Source organism: Ptychodera flava (assembly GCF_041260155.1).
Source record: "Ptychodera flava strain L36383 chromosome 3 unlocalized genomic scaffold, AS_Pfla_20210202 Scaffold_25__1_contigs__length_14229661_pilon, whole genome shotgun sequence".
Lineage (NCBI taxonomy): Eukaryota > Metazoa > Hemichordata > Enteropneusta > Ptychoderidae > Ptychodera > Ptychodera flava.
The window spans coordinates 11,317,853-11,326,113 of record NW_027248279.1 but is presented as its reverse complement, the minus strand read 5'-3'; positions in this window follow the sequence as shown (position 1 = coordinate 11,326,113).

Genomic DNA, 8,261 nt, shown 5'->3' with positions numbered 1-8,261 from the left:
AGATTAGCTTTCTTGTATTGCCTTCAATAACTTGATAAAAACTTTCATTTTTTGGTGTCATCTTGTACAGAACAGTTGAGGTCATCTGAAGAGGAAGAAGAAACTACAGTGACTGTATTGTTGATAGACGTTATTCCTCATTTGATGAAGCTTACCTTTTATTGCCGTAACTCTACTTGTGTATACTGAATGAGAAGGTACGCTTCATGTTACACGAAGAAAATACAATATATCGTCTAGTATTAAGCACTTTAAATATTTCGTTTTCATTAGAGATATGGAAACAATCAAAGCGGGGTTATCCTCTCAGAATAAATGCCTGAATGGATTTTCCAAAAAGCAAAACAAAACTCCCGACAAACCATTTGACACATTTCGGACACTTAGACACTGTCTCAGAACCTGTGATCCTTTGACGCTTTCGTTTCGGAACCCTGAGTAGTTCCTTCATCAGTCGCTTGAGTTTGTGTGTCTTTTGGCTAATGTTTCATTGCTGTGTTCTTCTAACAGTAGTGTGAGAATATCTATGTTTAGATCCGTTCACGGTTGTGTTGAAAACGAGGCGCTGTCAATGCGTAGCTGTTGTTCGTTTGTTTGTAAAGTCTTACCTTCACTAATGTATCTTTATTGTTTTTGAACGGCTTTATGACTCAAGAAACCCAAAGCACCTTATTTTACTTTACTTTACTAAGTGTAAGTGCAGTGGTATCGTTCACTGATCATTGATAACCGCAAAAATGTAGTTATTTGAGGTTTCTTGTGTAATAATCTTCCAAATTGACGCGAAAATCAATACCGTACTCTCGATACCTTGTATTATTTTCTAGTTGCAATGTAGGGTTCGCAAAATATCACACTGCCTTTGAAAGGATAGGGGTAGTGCGCGCGACAGGGAGCCTGTCACCTGGAAATGAAATGTGTCATGTGGGAATGCTCACGTTTAGTCACGGAATATGAGATCAAAGGTCATAGGCCACGCTTTTACGAGCGCTTCCCTCAAATAACTATTGCTGTTCGTACGATCGTACTAATGCTGCATACAACTGTACAGTCTTCTCCGCTAGGTGACTGGGTACCGTACGCTGTGAGATCAAACCCGATTGAAACCACCGTATAGTAGAGAAAGTGCATGAGCACAAAGTGAGTATCATTTTTTATCAGTCATTTGTGATAGACTTGTAACAGAAGGGAATGAGACGCAATAACTGTTGCAGCACTCTAAACCGACTCGTCCACGTGTATATGTATGTACTTACTGATTTACTACTTGATCGCTGACTGGAGATAGGGAAAAAGGAGTTATATGGTCACAGCCATGTACGACTACCGTCAGTGAACCATGGACGGACGCGTGCAATTTACAGGTACGAACATGCTACAGAGCTGTGTTTGGCGTAATTTATAGATAGAGGTTCATGCATACCTTCTACATTTTGGAGCCTGTGTCTCAAAGACATCTTGAAGTTAATAAAAGCAAAGGATAATGTGGCAGTCAACGTCAACCTCCACCCTCCCCATCTTTGGGCATAGTGGGGCTTTGGAAATAGTGTTATGAAATTTGTCAAATATCCCAACCCTGGGCAAGACAATATGGAAAATCCCCACAAGTAAATTCTCCATTGACTGCTGCTTAATTCTTTCATGAATGTTGGCTAATCAAGGTAAAGAAAGGCATCATTAATTCAAATATTTTGTCTCACTTTAGGATGCATACTTCAATAACAAGACGCAATAATGCTGATAGCATTATGAGCTGTGGACAGGGCGAAATGGTATGCACCATTTGCCCTCAAAGGATGTTCAAACCCACAGCCAATCCATGGAGGATAAAGAAACACATATCAGCCAATATAAAATCATCTATACCATGTGGAGGTAGGCAGCTAAATGTACATGTGTTTCTCTTTATTGTCAATGTTCTTTGCTGTGGAAAGTCTTTCACAAAATATGTTGTGTAAATGTTTGTTACCCTAGCAGTCAAAAAGAATTGGTAAATTGCCGATTCAAGCAAAGTTTTGTCATTTTCAGTCCACAAACTTCCATGTCCCAAACTCTTCTTACACAGTAAAGGATGCTCCTTTACAATGTAAATCAATTGCTGTTTTAGAAAGTTAATATCCCCGGTTAATATCATATTATGCTTATATTCCCCTCGTCATATCTTAGTAGTAAAATACTAATTAAGTATTGGAAGGGGTGTCTAAAGTTTTCAACCATCATTATTTTTAAAAAACCAGTTTCCTCTAATAATTTCATTCATCAATTCAAATTAACAGCATTTGGAGTCACAAAACTACCTCTAGTTCTTATAGATTTTCCTCACATCTACTACCAATATAAGGCTGTAATTCCTCAATGTCTAACTTGTCATGATACTTCAGTCAAAGTTAAACCATACCAGGCAAGTTACATAAATGACATGGGACTTTAATCTCTCAATTGATATAGAGATCAATAGTATAGTCACAATTTTCATGCGGCTGTCTCTCATATGGGAATAGAGAGTTTCTCAACACAGCTCCAACCCCTGTATTGTTTGTTTTACATATCTTCTCGTATATTTTAACCTTTCCTTACCTATTCAAAACCCTTTTTAATTATTACACTTGCATTTTGTTGTTGCCATTGTAATTTAGACCTTTTTGGGAGTCAAACACCTGTCACGTGGGAATGGAGAGTTTCTCAACACAGACCAAACCACTATATTGAGTGTCTGACACATCTTCTCCTATCTTTTAAATAATCATCTATTCTGACCCATTTTAATTATTACATTTGAATTTTGTTCTATCACTTGGAACTTAGACCTTTGGGAGTCACACACCTGTCACGTGGGAATGGAGAGTTTCTTAACTCAGCTCCAACCACAATCTTTTGTGTCTGACACATCTTCTCCTATCTTTTAATTTTTCCTCACCTATTCTGAGCCCCTTTTAATCATTATATTTGAATTTTGTTCTATCACTTGTAGTTTAGACCTTTGGGAGTCACACACCTGTCACGTGGGAATGGAGAGTTTCTTAACTCAGCTCCAACCACAATCTTTTGTGTCTGACACATCTTGTTCTATCTTTTATTTTTCCTCACCTATTCTGAACCCCTTTCAATTATTACATTTGAATTTTGTTCTATCACTTGTAATTTAGACCTTTGGGAGTCACACACCTGTCACGTGGGAATGGAGACTTTCTTAACTCAGCTCCAACCACAATCTTTTGTGTCTGACACATCTTCTCCTATCTTTTAATTTTTCCTCACCTATTCAGAATCCCTTTCAATTTATTACATTTGAATTTTGTTCTATCACTTATAATTTACACCTTTGGGAGTCACTCACCTGTCATGTGGGAATGGAGAGTTTCTTAACTCAGCTCCAACCACAATCTTTTGTGTCTGACACATCTTCTCCTATCTTTTAAGCTCTCCTCACCTATTCTGAACCCCTTTCAATTATTACATTTGAATTTTGTTCTATCACTTGTAGTTTAGACCTTTGGGAGTCACACACCTGTCACGTGGGAATGGAGACTTTCTTAACTCAGCTCCAACCACAATCTTTTGTGTCTGACACATCTTCTCCTATCTTTTATTTTGTCCTCACCTATTCTGAACCCCTTTCAATTATTACATTTGAATTTTGTTCTATCACTTGTAATTTACATCTTTGGGAGTCACACACCTGTCACGTGGGAATGGAGAGTTTCTTAACTCAGCTCCAACCACAATCTTATCTGCTGACACATCTTGTTCTATCTTTTAATTTTTCCTCACCTATTCTGAACCCCTTTCAATTATTACATTTGAATTTTGTTCTATCACTTGTAATTTAGACCTTTGGGAGTCACTCACCTGTCACGTGGGAATGGAGAGTTTCTTAACTCAGCTCCAACCACAATCTTATCTGCTGACACATCTTGTTCTATCTTTTAATTTTTCCTCAACTATTCTGAACCCCTTTCAATTATTACATTTGAATTTTGTTCTATCACTTGTAATTTACACCTTTGGGAGTCACTCACCTGTCACGTGGGAATGGAGACTTTCTTAACTCAGCTCCAACCACATTCTTTTGTGTCTGACACATCTTCTCCTATCTTTTAAGCTCTCCTCACCTATTCTGAACATTTGAATTTTGTTCTATCACTTGTAATTTAGACCTTTGGGAGTCACACACCTGTCACGTGGGAATGGAGAGTTTCTTAACTCAGCTCCAACCACAATCTTATCTGCTGACACATCTTGTTCTATCTTTTAATTTTTCCTGACCTATTCTGAACCCCTTTCAATTATTACATTTGAATTTTGTTCTATCACTTGTAATTTACACCTTTGGGAGTCACACACCTGTCACGTGGGAATGGAGAGTTTCTCAACACAGCTCCAACCCCCATATTTTGTGTCTGACACATCTTCTCATATCTTTTATGTTTCCTGACCTATTCTCAACCCTTTTTAATTATTGCATGTGAATTTTGTTGTTTAACTGGTAATTTAGACCTTTGGGAGTCACACACCTGTCACATGGGAATGGAGAGTTTCTCAACACAGCTCCAACCCCCATATTTTGTGTCTAACACATCTTCTCATATCTTTTATGTTTCCTGACCTATTCTCAACCCTTTTTAATTATTGCATGTGAATTTTGTTGTTTAACTTGTAATTTAGACCTTTGGGAGTCGCACACCTGTCACGTGGGAATGGAGAGTTTTTCAACACAGCTCCAACCACAATATTTTGTGTCTGACACATCTTTCCTATCTTTTAAGTTTTCCTGACCTATTCTCAACCCCTTTAAATTATCACATTTCAATTTTGTTGTTTAACTTGTAATTTAGACCTTTGGGAGTCACACACCTGTCACGTGGGAATGGAGAGTTTCTCAACACAGACCCAGCCACAATATTGTGTGTCTGACACATCTTCTCCTATCTTTTAACTTTTCATCATCTATTCTGAACCCATTTTAATTATAACATTTTCATTTTCTGGTATCACTTGTTATTTAGACCTTTGGGAGTCACACACCTGTCATGTGGGAATGGAGAGTCTCACAAGACAGGTCCAACCACCATATTTGTGTGTATTATACATCTTCTCCTTTGTTTTAAGTTTTCCTCACCTATTCTGAACCCCTTTTAATCATTACATTTGAATTTTATTGTAACCGTTGTAAAATAATCGCAATCATACCAATCCATAATCCAATAACACTAGGTCAAAATTGTAAGACAATAGTGTAAACATAGACACAAAACAGCACAGAACAGACAGTAAATAGACAGTACAAACAAAGTCAAATTCATGAAAGAAAGATATATGGACCTCTAATTAATTAATTTAGACCTTTGGGAGTCACACACCTGTCACGTGGGAATGGAGAGTTTCTCAACACAGCTCCAACCCCCATATTTTGTGTCTCACACTTCTCCTATCTTTTAAGTTTTCCTGACCTATTCCGAACCCCTTTTAATCATTACATTTGAATTTTTGAATGTTTTTAGAGCTATTCTGAACCAGTTTCAATAATCAATTTGGAATTTTAGTTATCTCTTGACATTTGGAGCTGTCTGAGTCACACACCTGTCACTTTGGAATGGAGACTCTCAACACTTCTCCAAACACTATAATGTTGTAACTCATCAATTTTCTCCTTCATTTTATGTTTTTATGAGCTATTCCAAACCAGTTTGAGCAATGACATTGGAATTTTATCTGTATTGTTATTTGGCCCTGGGTCGGAGTCATACACCTGTCACATGGGAATGGAGTCTCTCTCATACCACATAAAACCTCATAATGACCATCATCCTTGCCACTTATACCAAAACTTTCACAAACAGTGCATGAATCTCTTGTAACAATACTCACAGCAATCATGTAGATAGCAAGATAATGGGAATTTTAACATTCAGTCAATTTTAAATTCTGTGAGCAATAAGAAATAATGATGATGTAACTTAGTCTATTATGCACTCACTAAACATATTTCCTTAACAGCTGATGTGTTGTAAGAGTATTTTGAAGAGACATTGATTTGAGAAAGTCATAATGCATTTTATCATACACTTTAACACCTCTTACCATCCCCCATCAAAACATCAGATTTTCATTGTTGCAAAACACTACACAGGTATATTAAGTTGTCTTGCTGTGTTTTTCTTTTTTGTACTCAGATTTGCAGTTGACTATGTAGACGAGGTACTTTGCAAAGAAGCAGTTGTCTTGTGTCAAGAAGGAAAGGCATAAGCCTGAAGATGCAGACATTAGCTTTGTATAGTAATAGAGATTTTGCACATATGACGGTTGGGTGAAAAGTTTTGAGCCTAACTATGAAGGAGTGATGCCAGATCAATGAAGCTTGGTTTGAATATATTTCAACTCTTCAGATGACAACCTAGAAAAGGGACAAACTATCAATGGAGAGCACTATTCTAACCTGTTGAGGGAGTTTCGGGAGGCTGACAAAAATACGACAAGGGAAAGTTGAGAAAAGGTGTCTTGTTCCATCCGGACAATGCTCCAACTCACAAGTCAGTCATTGACATGGCAACAGTGCATGACTGCGGCTTCAAACTCATTCTACGTGCCCACCATACTCTCCTTACCTAGCACCCTAAAACTTTCATCTTTCCCCCACATGAAGAAATAGCTGAAAAGCATTTTGTATTTTTAAGGCATTTTTTGTCATTTTTGGTCAAAAATCTTTTACATAAAACAATAATTGTCATAGCTTTGATATTAAGTATACAGGTTCAAAGAGGTTATCAACATGTAATATATTAAAAATATGATGAAATGTACAATTTTATCACTTTGGAGCAATATTTGCCATTTTTGGTTAAAGTTCCATTAGCTGTATCTTCTGGCGATTTTTCCGTTAGTTTTGATTGAAATGATCACTGGCTCATGTTGAAGAGTCTGTCAAATAACAGAGAATCGCATATTATTCGGAAACATTACGTGTCCGACAGCTAAATAACATGTGATTTTACAACGAAAATTTCAATTTTTGTCCGGACAGAAATACAAACTTTGTTGACACGCGGATTCCAACGTTGGCATTCTTCTGCACCTGCGCGAGCCATTTATAGCAATTTAAAAATAAATATTCATTACTTATGCCCGGTACTTACGTCGTAGTCCATTGTTCGAACACGTTGCGTAGCCAGATGTCTGGCAATCCCCGACGCAATGTTGTTTTGATCCCGCAATAAAGGTGAACTTGTACATCTCGCGTGATGGCGGCGCCACCATATCTGCGTTCTCCCCAGCACGCTGAGCATGCCAGACGTCAACAAACGAGCTCGGAAGGGCAACACGTTTGGACAAAAATTAGCAGTTTTATGTGGCTATAACATCACTAATCATGTTTGTTTCTTCGTAAAACAACATTTTGCAACAAATATGAGCCTCCAACATGGAATTTTCCGGGGTAAAAAATGGTCAAAAGTTACAAATAATGGCCCTTTAAAAGGTGTGTTTTTAAAATCCTGCTTGTCTGATAGCTTTGATATTTGGTATACAGGTTCCTATGGTCATCCTTGTGTGATATATTGACATTGTGATGAAATCTTCTATTTTATATTTTGACACAAGTTTTACCATTTTTTGTCAAAAACTTTGTTTCGCAAAAGTTGCTCATCTGATAGCATTTTTGTCAAACTGCCTGAATAAGTGTCCACCTAGTGTCAGAGACGGATTGCAAAGACACTGTATAAATGACAGTTTTCTATGCTTGCTACTGATGAATGTCTGTGTAAATATGGATCTGTAATGAAACATTCTTCTGTCATAACAATACATGGTATTGCCAAGGGACCTCTGCACTCAGTATATGTTTGGTGTAATGCTATGTACGTCCTCTATACTGTCCATGCCTAAAGTAGCTACAGGAACTTTGACCCTATGTTTCATTGTTCTCCTTGTGTAACGGTAGTTCTAGTCTGTTTTTACATCACTGTATTTACACAAAATGAATACAACCTGAAAACTCCTGCACGGTAAGCCATGACAATGTTGTATTACCTATGTGGTCCAGTATTTTCAAATAGCTCAGACGTAGTACACTCTGACTCAAAATATTTAGCTATGAAGTATTTCACATATTTGCTCTGCTTCAAATGCATGATTGACATAGCTACGTCTAGAACACTACAGTATGTATTCACAAAATGAGAACACGATTAGAAACAAGAAGTGACATACATGTGAAACACAAAGTTCAGTTCTAAAGAGAACAAGTGATTGATCTTCATGAAACT